The following is a 15,706-nucleotide window of genomic DNA, read 5'->3' as shown; positions in this document are numbered from 1 at the left end:
AGAAGCATCAGCGCGCGTGACCTCTTGGCTGTTTTCCACTGCCGCATCAGATTCGTGCGTTTCATATTCTACACCAGTCCAACGGCGATGTGAGGGCGCACACAAATGAGTCCTACTTGACTCGGGGAACGGACGTGAATGGTTGCTTTCTGTCGTGTGCGTTGCCGCGTAAGCAGCAACACTTGTCATCATTCTCCTTTGACGAGCTCGTATCGTTGGATTGTGCGTCGATAGCGTCAAAATGTCGGATGTGTGAGGACCCCTGTCCTTTTTGAACGGTTCTGTAGCTACCATGTCAGCTCTAGATATCTGGAATGTCAGATTTGTCGAGTGGCAACAATTTATTTCCAACAGCCAATTGATGATCAGAACCCAATTGCTTCCGATGTGAGTTCACCACAAGAATACGGTCCCGTGCGGTAAAACGGGACTGCTGCCAAATGTTATGTTGACACTGTTTTGTCCACTGAGCCGTTTATTTCGAGTGCCTCACGCAGATTACAGCTAATTGAAGAGTCTCGACCGCTGAACTGTGGCATTTCTGGGAGTCTGCTCGGTGATTAGCGGGACGCCCACGCCGTCGCCACCACACAAACATACAATTGTGTTGGAGTGAAGTCTATTTATGAGCTTTGCTCAAATCACCGTGAAATGTATCTCAATATCAGGTGTCGACATGACATTTCCAGCCGCAGTGGTGAGCTCGTTATGATTCTATTACCAAAGTTAAGGCCATTCTGGAAGGTTCTCCATGGAAGAGCACCGGCGCTTTGACAAAGTGGACCACCAGGTTCTTGGTCACCTCCCCGTTTTAAGGTGGTTCAAAACTATTTCCAGGTGATCGAGCCGCTGTCAAAGCGACAGAAATGTCTCTGTCCCCTTTGTCAAATTCGAGCCGCAATGCAATCCTCTATCGGAACTCTACAGACAATTTTCTTTCGCAGTGGGACCTTAGATAGAAGATGTGGAATAAGATTTAAATGTAAAAAAAACATGCAAAAGGATGAAAGACGATGAATGCTTTCCCGGATGCACTGTGCGCCCTAATTTCCCATTGGAAGATGGCGAGCGAAATGTTTGCCATGTCGAGGTAATCCGACCCGAACGGCCCACTGCATCGGACCAAAGGGATTAAATAGCTCATTTGGATTCAGGAAATCTTTGATGTGTTCCATGGATCGCTTCCAAGGGATTTCACTGCCGGCTGCGTCGGTTTGTCCTTGGTAGTCGTGGTGGGGGGTAAAGCCAACATCCACAACATTAGCGCGCGAGCTAACGTGTTATTAGCAAATTAACCTGGCTCTTAATTCGAGGCTGGGTTTTGATGAGTCAAAACAAAAATAGAAACACACAATAGAAAAAAGAACATCAAGCAACGACAACTCAGTTTGACGCTTAATGACTATAATCACGCCATTAACACGTCGTATTTTGAGATGAAACGTAAACGCAAGAGAGTAACCATAGCCACTCATCCACATCAAGCCGAGCTGGGAAATGATCCCGCTTCTATATTTGCTGTTGATGTTAATTACGGGCCGGCTGCCGTCGTCATAGCAACGCATCCGCATGCTCTCAAGGTAATTGGAGAAAATTGTATTTTCACGTTGATTCACACCAATTAGCTAAATCGCCAGCGTTCAAGATGCTAAGCGTTCCGTCGTGCTTTTATTCACCTCTCGTTTTCATTTCCCTCTGCAGGTGTTGCGATCCTTTTTTTTTTTTTTTTCTTTTTCATTTCTCTGCCTTTTGTTTGTCCTCTTTTAAAGCCACGTCCCGGCTCGCCGCATTTGAGAGAACCGTTTGGGCTCGCGAGCCCCCGCGTCTTGTTTGTTTAGCGCAACCATGCATGAATGCTAACGACATCAGCCGCCGCACGTGTTCGCGTCTGATCCCGAAAATAAAAACCCCGACGCTCATCAGCCCTCAAATCCACAAATGTTCCTCCTTCACGATGTTTGCTGCGTACGTGACAAGCTGCGGTGTTATGATAATGGCCGCTTTATCTCCCGGCTGCCGTTTGTTTGCGCGCGTCGACGTCGAACTGTCTCCTTTTTGAAGTCAAGTCACAGCCCGAGTCTTTCACGGGGCGCCATTAGTATTCATGATTGCGGCCCCCCCCCACACAAGCCAATGCCCGGACACCTGCGAGCCGATGAGCAGCAAAAAAGGATGCCTCAGGTGTCCTGGACACTTGCGATAAGCTCGCTTGCTTTTTTTTTTTTTTTTCTTATTTACAATTTGCCGTCACGCTACCTTCTCGTCCAACACCTGTGCGACGTTATGAGAGAACAGATTGAAGCTGTGTCCCGACTTGAGTTTTGATTACTAGTGTTGACGCTAAAGCCGAGCCCTCATCGAGTGGTTATTTCAAGAGGCGTTCCCGAATGAGAAGCAGATGGACGTCTTCCATTTTTGTGGTTACAATCTGTTAAAATGGAGTGCGAAGTGGGCTGGTGGCGTACCACCTGCACGAGGCGTTGACGATCCGCCCCCTCATCGGGTTTTCTTAATCCCGCCGAGGAAGCGCAATGAGTCACGAACCGATGGGTCGTTTACCGTCTTTGTCGTCAGATGGGCGTGGCTCCCTCGGCCGAAACTATTTGTCGGGTGCCTCGGCCCCGCTTACCTTTTCCGCCATGAAAGACTTCAGCCCGGCTTGCAACCTCGGCTTTGTAGACGAGGCTGCCGCAACTTCAGAGGGCGCTGTGATGTGTGAATTATTGAAGCTCAAGAAGTACGTGCCGGAACGTCCACTGCTGGAGCTCAGCGCTGGGAAGTATCCTCGCCGCGCACAAATACGACCTCTCACTCGCAAAGAGCAGAGCAGGCTCATGACACAAAAGGAAGTGAGGGCTCGAGACGCTCCCTATCAGTATTATTTGTCCCATTTCTTCCGACCCATTGTGCGAACGCAGCGAGGGCCATTAATCATTCATCCAAAGAAGCGGCTCGACTCAGTTGGCCTTTCCGCTCGACTCGGCACTCGTAGCAACTTCATTGTATAGAAGAAGAAAAAAAGCTTTTGCTTGGCTTTGTGTTGACATCAATTATTCACCGGCAAAATGCAAATTTCTCGACGGAACGCTGCGAGCCAGACGTCACAACAAGACGGTCCGTGTGGAAGTTTGTTTATTCCGTCTGCGTGGAGGGGCGGCTCGACTCGCTCGCGGGATAGGATGGGCTCGAGTACTTTATCGTCCTAAGCGCGAGCTTTACGAGGACTCGAGTAGCTCGGATGATTTATTTTCTTAATTATTCCTCGTTCGTCGTGAGTCTCCCACACAAGTTTTACTATAAGAGAAAGGGAAAAAAATCACTTAGCATAGCTCAGGGATCTTTGCGTCTCCAGCTGACACATCTGTGACAAGACTCGGTGCCTGACGTATGCCTCATCCGTCGCCTCAATTTCTGCCGCAACTCATCTTCTGTCCCCATATGCTGCCTCCATAGCAGAGATTGGCAAGCAGGAAGAAGAATCTGTAAAATGTGATGGAAATTATTAAAAAAAAAAGTGGATCCGATTAATTGGGGTGAAGGCAAAGTTGAGGTCCAAACTGATGTTGCTATGGTACACTTGAATATTCTCCCAGGTGTTTTTTTGAAGAAGCCGCAGACATGAGTCAAGGCATAACTGGAACGGAACCAGGAAGAAAAAAAACCCGAGCCCCTGCTACTTGCCACTCTGCTCCACTCCATGGTGCGCCGCTGCCATCTCCTCTGAAGCCTTTCATCATTTCACTGCAGGGATAAGTGTGTGCCAGAGCATGCTACGTGCTTGCTTAGTGGAGCAAACCAAGGACACATCCGGCCTTCATAGCGCCACTCAACGATCACATGCTCTGGACGCAATTAGGCTAAGCTTGGGGTGATGCTCAAATCAGCACCAGAGAGGTGAAAATAATTAGAACACCGCAAATATGCTAGCTAGCTTTTCACTCCGCCAACCACAACGACATATTTTTGGAGCCGCGAATGTTGTTGCCGCCAGAACTAGCCAAGTCGTCAAACGCCCGCTATCGATGCCTTATTTTGCTTTTATTTTGAAGTCGGGCCTCGGAAGCAATTGTTGTGGCTGATGACTCGACTTTGTAGCGCACCAGCGCACCACTTGTAGGATTTAAGGATTCTGTAGAGCATTGGACAGTGCGGTTGAGTTTGGGAGACAATTCTTCGGGGTGCTTCCATCGTCTTTAACCGAGCCGCCAACCGAGTTAAATATTCCGTGTTTTTGCAATTGTCGTTATCAGATCCGTGGAATCGAGTCTTTGGGTTTGGCGAGGACAAGGTCACAGCCTGTTCCATCTCAGGATTGAGGAAGCTCTCGGGTCAATATCGGCTCAGAGGGAGTCAAGTGAGAGCGATAACTCGGCGCGGCCGTAAACGAGATTGATCACAGCGCAGCCGGTGCATTTCTAATGGCGGCGGCACCGAAAGAGGGAGGCACGATCCTGCGCCAACGCGGCTCTTGGATTTACAGATGGGAAAGCTGAAGCCGGCCGGGGTGGTATAATCTGTCTGCGATGATAACCGTAACATGGGGGGGCCTTTATCTGCCAACCGAGGTGGGGGGAGGCGGGGCTTATCTAGTGGCCTTTGTGTAATAGCTCAGCCACCCGCTGACAGTGCAAGCGTCAACCAGCACTATATACGCTTCATTTAAGAGACAAAATATTCCGTCAAGCCTGAGACAACTTTATCTAACCTGACATTTTGAGTTCCAATTTAGGTTGATTTTTTTTTTTTTTTCTTCCCCCGGCTTTTATTCAGTTTATTTTTTTTCTCTTCCATTGCACCATTGCTTTTGTTTGAGAGTGGACGGGTTAATTTATTGACATATTCTGCTGGTCGCTGAGGCAGCTGAGTGGTCTCTCTTGGTCCGCCTCCATCCATGGGAGCGCCATTTCCATTTCTGGAATGCCCTCTCTCGCTCGCTCTCTCTCTCTCTGTTCTCCAGGTAATAATTGTATTTCACTGTCATAGCTTGGCGCTTCGCAACGCTTTTTCTCCAGCAGACGTTCAGACAATGCAAAGGTCAGTGCTATTGACGAGTAATAAAGAACTGGCTCCCGCCGCTTAAGTGGAACTTAATGGATTCTTTATTGCGCTTTGTCTATCACTAGCATCCACATATTGCCCATCGTGTCCGATATCGAGCGCGTTTGTACCATCTTCGACCCGATGTCCGAGCGCCGCAATCTCCTCCAATTTCGAGGCAGCTCACAAATCAACTTTGCTTGTGATTATTAATCAGTCAAGTGCTGGATGCGCGTCGGCCGTCGCCGGCAATCAGGTATTCACCGTGATGCTCGTGGCTGAGCTGCAAGCATCCACGTCACGCTTCCTGCCCGTAATTTGACGTTTTCAAGCTCATTTCCCAAAGAGAGCCCGGTCGAAAGGAGGACGGGAGCATAAATTGATGCTTGGCAGTGAGAAACGTCATTTCCCTCCCGCAGTTTCCTCTCAGCGCGGGGAGATGACCTCTAGCTCGGCGATATGAAGAGAATGTCACGCAACATTAGCGGCCCAACCCCCGCCGCCTCACCAAGTGCGTCTCCCCCTTTGCCTCGGATGTTTTATTTTTTTGTGCCCTTGTGTGGAGACAAAACAATTCCTCCCCTTTGATGAATGTCTGCAACGTGGGTGTTGCAGCGGCGTCCAGAAAAGATTGTCATCCCCTTCCCCCCCTTTACGAAGCGGACTCCATTCCTCTTCCTCTTGGAATTAGGAGGCCCTTGTTGTTTGGCAGGAAAATGAGAGCTTGCAAGGTCAACACTAGCAGCTAAATAACCTTTCTCAAGTGGACCATCGAGCCGCGCAATTAACTTTGAGCGTTCCTGCTCTCGTGTCTCCGGCAGGACCTTTTGCGTTTGCAGTCGAGTTAATGGTGAGAAATTGTTTGTTGGGCTCCACGCGATACTTTGTAGTTGCGAGAATTAATTCATCTCCGTACTTGAAATCGCACCTCCACATTTGTTAGACCAGACTTTTTTTTTATCCTATCTTTTTTTGTATTATTTTTTTGATTAATTTTATTGATTATTCTTATTTTTTTATTTTCTTTTAGGTTTTTTCTCGGTTTTTTTCTTTAGGTTTTTTTTTTTTTGTTAGGCCAGACGTGAGGCAGCACAATTTTTCCTTGCTTTTTATTTGGGGGGGGGGTGGCGGTCAGCGCCGAGGTGGGAGCGAGCACATCTGCAGTATGTAAGTGCATATGTCTTTGTGTGGCTGTGTCATGCCGCACACTTTGTGTCTTGTGCCCTGTCAGAGAGCGTCCCGTGAGATTCATGAGAGCGTAACGTAGCGTGTCAGCACCAACGTGCTTGCCGTGTTCTCGCTCACCTCCGAGCACCGCCAAAGGTCAACTTTCATTTGAAATGGAACTGCGCCGCTGCTCGTGAGCCAAATTTCCATGTCATCATCTGAGAAGGCATTCTGCAAGCCCTCCTGCGTTGCGACGCGAGCGTATCAGCGCTCGATCAAAAGTGAGAATTTATCAAAAATGCCTCCGTCTAGATGATGTCAAAGTTCAACGCCATGTTTCTCCGTTGCATGAACAATGACTAGCGCACATTCATAACACAGGCAGCTTTCTTCCAACTGGCAGCCTACGAGTGGTTGCCATGGCAACCGACGATGGAGCCAGCTGAGACAAAGCTGGACCCCCCCACCACCACCTCTCGTCCAGCGCTTTCAACATTTTGCACAAAAGAAAAGAAACCACAGTGCTCCAATCAGCTTGTTTATTTGAATTCACAGTCATAACGGCCCGCCGATCAAAAACATAATCGCGTTGTGGCCCGCGACAAATACATTGCTCCTGTTTTAGGAGAACCCGAAAAACAAAAGCGATCATTTCTGCCGAACCTGTGTTTCCCGTACTGACAAACCTGTGCACAAACTAAGCCCCGCCCCCTCCCAGAGCACACCGTGAGCTTTTAAGCCACAAGCGCGGAATTCCCTCATCGCGGCTATCGACGTATTGGTCACTGCTAATTGGCTCTCTCGGGCTCTTCAGCCGTGCAGAACCCAACAGAACTTTTAAAATCAAACCGTAACGAAGGCATCACCTGAAGCGTATGCTTCATTTTTCCGTATTGCGGTATGGCTCCCGCTTTACATTCAAGGTGGGATTCCAGAATACTGGACTGGATTTGCAGGTTATCCACCACGTTGAGAAGATTTCCTCCCTCCATCTTATTTCCTTTTACCTCCTCCTTTCATTTTGCTTTGCTTTCTTCCTCGCTCCCTCTCTTTTCTGCCCACTGCTGCATTAAAGCGGCTTTATCTTTGTTCTCCGGTTCCCTCATTAGAGCCGAGTGCAATCGCAGCACTTGCCTTGTGTTTTCTCCTCCTTTCGTCCTACTTGAGCTCAGACTGATTGGATGGCATTGTTATAGGTGCCGGCAATTTTTTATTTTTTTTTGCAAGGCTGGGGGGAGTTCTGTATGATTTGTTTCTACGCTGCTGTTAATTGAAACGTGAGCTGACAGGAGATGAAATGGGCAGAGGAATAATTCATAACATTTCAAGTAGGTCCAATATGACAAAAATAATGATGGTGTCTCAGCAGAACGCAGAGAGACTCCCTCTCTCCCTGGCACACTTTTACGACTTTATAATTTTATGCTGTGGAGTCAGCAAGGCCTCGTTTTAATAGTGACCTCCCTTCCTCCATTTAATCAGAAGTAAACATGAATGGAACTTAAAGCCGCGCCAATAATTGGCTAATGCGTTACTTAACATCTCGTCTATGCACGGCTTGTTGATGACGCGGGACTCCTTCATGTTTTTTTTTTTTTCTTCCCCCACAGTCGCCGGTTGCCTGGCATTTCCAATGAGTTTCTTATTAACATTGGACGACCTCGCTTGTAATGGGCTGCCGCGAGACAAAACCATAAAGAGCCCGGCCCAGATGTTTGTTCTGATGACTATGCATGGCCACTTTGATGATACAATTCCAACAAATGGCAAGTTGGTTCACAGGGCAAATACATTTAAATAACAGGAAGTAACCTCTAGCCAGTCAACAAAATAATGAGCTACGTTAGCTTCCCGCGCTAGCTTCTAGCTCCGGAATATAATTCTGACCAACAGTTAATGGATTTTCCGTGCGGCACGGATGCGTCCCACTCGGAAGGCAAAGCTGAGCTGGATGGAGGTTGAGGAACGCACTGCAGAAATCTCCGGACCTCGTGTCCACTCCCTTTCTTTCTGTCTTAAATAATAAATACGGGCGTAGGGGGAAAATGCTTGGCCACAAATGGACCTAGGGCTTGCCGCAAAAGCCACCGCCGGTTATTCACGGACACATTTGAAGCGTGTTCTTTCACATCGCATTTACTTTTGGCCGATTTGACGAGTCTAGCTCTTGTTTTAGCTCGACGGGGCTTGTCGTTGTTTGCCGCCGCTGACAGTTGACAGCCGCTCTGACGACGTAATCGCAACTTTGGCGCCATCGTTCTGCCGAAATAGTTGTCGCGCCCGAGCGGAGACGTCTCGAGTATGACAGGCAAACAAATACAACTTTGATTTGTGAATTGAGGTGCACCTGCGCAATGTGATGAGATATGATACGGGAGCAAAACATGAAAATGGAGATTTTTAACGCCAATTCTCGGGTGTTGCAAACTTTACAAGATGCCCGTGCAAAATATATTACCTTAGCAGCGCGTAACACGACGCATTAGCTTGGGGTCACAAATCTGGCAATTTTAGGATTCTGTCCAGACAGACAGGAAGTGATGTCCTTGGACATATTCGTGGTAGAAAATCGTTTTTTGAGATTTCCTATCTCGTTCAACCTCTTAACATGTTAGCTTAGCAGCGCGTAGGACAACGCATTAGCTTGGGGTCACAAGTCTGACACTTTTAGGATTCTGTCCAGACAGACAAGAAGTGATACTCATGAACATATTCGTGGTAGAAAATCGTTTTTTGAGCTTCCCTAGCCGACTATCTCGTTCAACCTGTTAACATGTTAGCTTAGCAGCGCGCATGACGCATTAGGTAGGGGTCACAAGCTTAGGATTCTGTCCAGACAGACAGGAAGTGATACCCTTGAACATATTCATGGTAGATAATCGTTTTTTCAGGTTTCCTATCTCGTTCAACCTGTTTGAGGTTCTTTCTCGGCTTGCGCCTCGGCCCCCATGCGGGACTTGCAAAGCCGTCCGATCCTCTTAGCGGCAGGCGGCGTTGACGTTGGCGACGTTAAAACCTGTCAAACCTGTGTGAGGTGGGATTTGGCTATCCAAGTCTTAAAACTCATTTTCCCCCCACACGTTTCAAAGGTAGACTGTGACAGACGGTCATTAACGCTTCACTGTAATGACTGCCCTGGAGAATTTAACTTCCCTAATGGATAAGTATGAAGTTAAACTAGGCTCGTAATGGATGGAACCATCAATCAAACTTTGGATAGCAAGTTGCTTTCAATAAAATATGTTTAAGCCAGATTGGTTTTTTTTTTCTCGACTTTTTTTTCCCCTCCGTCTCCAAGTGATGTTGCTTGTTCCTCCAAGATAGGTTGCTCTTCAGGCTTGGCTGAGAGAACGACAGATGTGGTTAGAAAGCGGAGATAAAGAAGCAGAAAGGAGGCGGAGGAGACAAGGTTGGAGGAGCACGGCGGGGAAACGGCGTGGAAGCAGACACAAGCTGGCAATGGAGAGGAAATTGGCGCTGTTGCAATTATTCACGATAAAATCTATAAATCATCAGACTCAAAAGGCTCTCGTGGGGATAAACCGAGGAACTCGGGAAGGAGTGATGCTTCCTCCCAAAGTATCATTTGGATCCATTTTTTACATCATACCATCAATTGATGATGTGTTTAAAATCCAGTGCTTTGGATGGCAAAACATGGGACACTCGGTCCTAATGCACAATTTACGCATTGCTTACAATCTTCTTGCATTAGGAATCCATATGGGAGCAAGTCTTGTTTGTTCCAACCTCCTCCTACGTTGTCGTTTTTGTCGGCCAACGGAAGGCTGCTTCTTGCATTTTTTTTTTTCCTTGTGTTTTTAAGCAAATGTGTCACTACAAATTAGCTTCCAATTGGCTTATACGTATTTGACACGTGCAAGAGTACCGAAACCGGTTTCCAAGCGGTGTCTATGGACCATTAAAGGTCTTTCAGCCCAGTTAAAAAGCAATGACGGGTGATTGTTTAACACGTCAAAGCACGTCGACGCACGCGAGCATCGATTACAGTAGTTCGGTACGATTACGTCGCACGGGGACCGTTGGCTTCCTGAGCTGCGCTTAACGTCTTTACTGTGAGGAAGAAAGAAGTGAAGGCACCACGGAGAGTCGACAAATGCTGGCCAATGCCCCCCCTCCACATCGCTGCCATTACAGAGAAAAACCGTTGTAAATATTTTACCTTCATTTCTAAAGTAAAACTTGGCTATTTATGATTGCAAATGAAGTATAACTCCTCGTCTAAAAGTCGCCGTAAAGTGAAAATAAACATCTGATAAATGGGACACACGATAGAGTTTGAAGGATAAGGCTTGAAAAGTGGATGCTACTTTAGTTTTGTTTTTGTTTTTTTAACACATAATTTGGAATTTGAGTTGCGGAAATATGTAAATCCAAGCATATATTTTACAATACAAAATGGTTAATCGCCGGAGTTTTCCAAGCCGCAACAACGAGGCTAGCCAAAAAATCTGGAAAATTGAAAAGATAGCGTAATGTTTTGAGCTCTCCTGTACATTTGCACATTTTCTTAACGTCAAACATGTGACGCAAGCTCTTATTCATCTTGACAGGTTCTTTGAGTAGCCGTTTTTGCCAATTGTGCTCCTGCGCTAGAAACATACTCATCCATTTGTCTGACACGGTTGTTAATATATCTTTCAAATCAGATGCATTGAAAAGCAACTCATAACGCCGTAACGGATTTTTATTGGACTGTAATGCGCGAGCACACGACTTATTATGCTTGTTCCAACACTTTAATGAAGTGCGCTCGTAATGCATTCATCAGGGCAAAAGTAAATGTTCTTTCATTAAGTGAACACGCGTGTTTGTTTACGCTTGTGCTTTGCACCAGTGCTAGCTGGATAGCAACGTTCCTTATTGAGAGAGCCAAGTTAGAGAAAACAAATGTTTGACTGGACAACAGCACCGAGTTTACGCAGAGCAGCGGGAACACCGTCGGGCATCCCGGAGAGGCCGTCCGCTTGACGAGATGTAACGGATGCAGAGGGCACCAGCCACTTGCTAAAGCTAATGGCCTATGCGGCACCCCGCGGTGAATGAAATCAAGCCCTAAATTCATCCCCTCCCCCGGCAGCATTTAGCGCTGCCGACTTTCCGGCGCCCATTATTCAGCCTCCTCGGCAACCGTGTTGTCCCCGTGCGGCTAAGACTTTATTTTACGCGCCAACAATGGCGCTTAGTGCCAACCTGCAAAATGGTTTGGAAATGGCGTGCAATCAGGCCGGCAGGTGTGACCCTTTTTTGCCTTCAATCAGTCATTCCGCAAACAAGAAAATGGCTCATAAATGAAGATGACCTCCTTGGTTGAGGTATTTGTCATTAAGTTATTCTGAAGGATCAAAATGTAATTCCCAATGCGGGCTGAATGGGGAAAAGAAAAATAATGGCTGACAGTGTTTAACCTCGGCATATTGGTACTCCATTGTGCATGAGGTAGACGTGTCCTTGTGCGAGCCGTTGTATTTTTGCCGACTTGTACTTTGGCTATAAAAACAAGTTAACTCGCCTCTGGTGAAACGCTTTTGTCAAGACATCAGTATAAAAACCCAACCCCCAAAAAAGTCCTTATAATAGCAAGTTTAAATGTAATTGCTTGATTCTAAATCCCCAGGTATAGAAGAGGGTGTGCACACTTATGCAACCTGTTTATTTCCCACCATCACTTGAACTGCAGGTCACATCAATGGTGGAAAAAATGATTTCGTTTCAGATTTTCCATTTAAACAGGGGGTGTGTCGACTTTCTAGCCGCGTTTGTATCTGGGACACTTTGCATCTTTGCATATACGGCTAACCCAAGGCGACGTGTTTTCAAGGAGCAGAGTGATGACTTCATGCTTTTGCACGAAGGCACATTTAATTACACATTTGGCCGTGCTCGTCACCAGCCTTAGAGCTTTCCACGTTTAATGCGCGGCGACTTGCAGCAGCGTCCTCAAAGATGCGCTTTCTTACGGCCTTTTTAGTGCTAAGCCTCACCCAGATCCATCACATTGAAGACAGATGAGGAGGCCTCGCCCCTGTGGCTTAATGCCGCGCTCGCTTCCTGTAGGCTGCGCTAGTTGGACTCATTTAGCACAGCGTGCTATTTGATAAACAAGCTGCTCCGGCTAATAGAAGCCTTGCTAATGAAACAGTAATTCAGGTCATGCTTAGAAGTGACATCACGGGAGGAAGCATGATACACTTTGATGAAAGATATATATATATATTTTATATTATTTATATTTAATATATATATTATATATTATAAAGAAAAAAAAACCATATATATATATATATATATATATGGGGTTTTTTTTTTAAGTAATTTATTTATGCGTGTGTGTAGCCACTTACCCAACAGACTTCTAGGAGGGGTTCTGTCAAAACAGCATTTCCTACGATTTTTTTCTTTTCGAAACTCTACCTCCATTATCTCTTGTTGTCTCTTCACTCGTACGAGTAGTATAACTTTGTCAACGCCGCCGTTATTTCGCCCTGTTGGAATGCCGTCGTCAGCAAAGCCGAGCTTGAAGTGGCCATCGTCGAGTAGTAGATGGTTGGTTTCTGGTGGCCGAGTGCCACTTGACACATTATTCAGTGTCTACACTCAAGCTGGCCCGTAGCAAAGTGGAAAATAAGAGTATAAGACGAAACTAGAAGGAAAAAAAAAAAGAAAATAACCTGTGGCGAGCATTTTTCTTGCAAGCAGACTCGGGTAGATGGTGAAAGCTTTCATCGCAGCACCGAAGGCTGTCATTCACATTTGATTGAAGCTGACATTCTGCGCGTTGCGCCCCTCCTCCGAATTATGCCGCAGTTTATATTTATTAGGACACTTGCTCGGATTTGAATCACGGTGTTTACTGTCTGTCAGGCTGTCAGGTTTTAGAGGGGGATACCCCGGCGGTGACTCCCCCCGAAACGACGGTTGAGCCTGGACACCTTGATCGACAAGCTTGCTCATGAAAATGGCTTGCACAAAATGACACAGCTTGACCTTTTCGATGCTGCTCCTTCTGTGCTCCGTAAAAAAAAAATTAACACTCGCATGTTTGGAGCCAGACGAATCAAAGTGAACTCATTCATTCCCAGCTGTGTTCAAATCATTTTTCGACGTCCAACGTCGTCAATGGCAGTGAATGAGTTCATGCGGATGCCAGACAGTGCCTGTTAGTCAAATTCGGAAGGGGCAATTTGAGGAAATGCGCGGCGATGACCCGGTCTGTTTAAAGATGGAAATGAATTCAGTTGGAAGCAATTGCGCTTGAGTGACAGGCCTGGCAAAGGGCCTTGATTCCCCCAAAGCGCCATCGCACCATCTTTAAGTCAACCTCATACATAAAAAAAAGCAGCAATTAGGAGTTAGTCAGGCGTGCCCGCCGCTCCCTGGATTATGATTCCATAATTGAGTGTGCCAGAGGTCATCGTACGCTGACTCCCTCTCCCCGGGTGAAGTGGGCGGGGTCGCCGACTCGCTAACGGGAGGCGAAGGCTCGCTAATGGCTGCCGGCTCCACCAAAAATTGCCTGTCAATGGCCGTAATTGGCCGCATAAGCTGTTGTGTTGTGACTCGGCGCGCATTCCGACATCCGTAATCTCATCCGAGGGCTACGCCCACGATTCTATTATCGCTGTCCGACCAGGAGTAAGTAACACCAAATTGACCGCGAGTGGGAACATCACACACTTCCAAAGCTTCGGCTGATGTTTTATTTTTCTCGAATGTCCGGTTTTTTTTTTTTGGTGATATCCCGATCCGCGGCCGCGTCAGCTACTGATTGATGTCATCTCATTCAACGCAAATGCGCAGCCCAACTAGCTGGATGATTTATTTACCCGACTGCCCCCCCCCCACAACGCATTCCCTTGCTTGAGGGTACGCTCAAAATTTGGCGTGTGCTATAATGGCACAATCCATCCTATAGTTTTAGTTTAGATGGCATCAGTGACACTAAGAAAAAACTTTTGGAATGCACTCAGCGGACATTTTTAATTGGCGGCGCTGGGTGCTTCTGAGAGGACAACAATCGAGACGAGCCTTTTGCTTCACCTCACTTGCCCGTCGCTGGGAGGCTACCCGAGGCAGCGGTGCCCCGGAAAGACTGCTGCGGAATTTGAATGAATATAATATTTTTATTACGTGATCAGATTGACTGTAAACCATTTAATTGGATATTTGCACTGACGTGATAGTGGCGGCATTAACAGGTGGATTAAGACGGTAAATCCCCGCTGAAGGCCCAGGTAGGAAATTCCACCCTCTGAGTGTATATTAATTCGATCACTGATCAATGTGGCTTTGTTGGCAAAAAGAAAAGAAAACACAACGATTCGCTGCAGGCGTGTGTATTAGCAAACCTTTACAGCTGTATCATGTCGATGTGTGCCGGGGAGCTTAAAGGCCATAAGAGCGAGTGTTTGCATTCTAATCCAAACTGTAATTTATGGGCAGCCACTGGCCCATGAATGAAAGCCTCCAAGGAGGAGGCAGAACCTTTCCGGGGCCTGTTTACAAATCGGGTCTCTCGGCGCGCTGTACTATGACACGCAAAGTGTATATTGCCAAAGCGGCGGACCGGTAGTGGCGGGCTCCGGCACGCTCACCTGGCTAGCGTTGATTATGACATAATCAGAGCGATTGCAGATTATGAATTTCTTTACTGATAGCTACAGGGAGGATACTGCTCTGAAAATGAAACCGAAAGAATATTATCAGTCCCACTGAGTGAGAACTAAATAAGAGGCTAACATGGCCTGCGCGGTAACTAGCAGCTAGCAAATTTTAGCATAGCATGGTTGCGTTTCTTATTTTAGTTGAAAAATGTACAAAACTTTCCGCACTGTGTTGGATTCGTAACGCGCAAGGCAAAGACGCACGTGGTTGCCTCGGCGGCGATTAAACGAGCCGCGAGTGGCCACCGGCTAATCTAATGTGGCATTTTAGTAAATCTCATCCCCTCTGATGTTGTTATCTGGAGGCTGGCTGCTGTAATTATCATAATCCTATATCATCTCAAGATAGAACCATTGTGTTTTTTTTTTTAACTCTCTCAGCGGAAGGGTTTGAGGAAAAAGAATGGACTGAATCGTAAGTAACAAGTGTGGAGTGATTTTTGGACATATTTGTCGGCGTGGCTAGGACAGACGTTGATACTGTCCATCTACACTTGGAAAAATGCTCCACACCAAAAATCCAAACAGCAAATACGACTTGCTCGTTTGTTGCCATTCACAATTGAAGTTTAAAATCAAATAAAAACTGCTCATATTAGCTTGATGCTAACAAATACACAAAACACCATCGACAGGCTAACGAATAGCATCAACGTCTCAGTCTAAATGAATTGCTTCACTCTTCCACCATGTACTTGTTTTTTTTTCATCAAATCTCCATATTTTATCTTGGTGCAACTTTTGCCGCGGTCAAATATACGTTTGAACCATATGAAATATTTTGATCTTGATATGTCCCTCCCAAACCATTCTTTCTC

The 15,706-nt window shown here is 46.6% G+C and overlaps 2 protein-coding genes across 13 annotated transcripts in view; both read left to right on the top strand.

The window, feature by feature from the left end:
- Window positions 1–15,706, top strand: part of LOC119129646 (C-type mannose receptor 2-like) — a 902,042-nt gene that overhangs the window by 493,019 nt on the left and 393,317 nt on the right. The window lies entirely within an intron of this gene.
- LOC119128075 (neurexin-2-like) overlaps window positions 1–15,706 on the top strand; it is a 250,844-nt gene that overhangs the window by 188,106 nt on the left and 47,032 nt on the right. The gene's annotated exons all lie outside the window — the stretch shown is intronic.

This window comes from Syngnathus acus, chromosome 10 (genome assembly GCF_901709675.1).
Source record: "Syngnathus acus chromosome 10, fSynAcu1.2, whole genome shotgun sequence".
In the NCBI taxonomy this organism is placed as follows: domain Eukaryota; kingdom Metazoa; phylum Chordata; class Actinopteri; order Syngnathiformes; family Syngnathidae; genus Syngnathus; species Syngnathus acus.
This window is presented reverse-complemented; position numbering and strand designations above follow the sequence as displayed.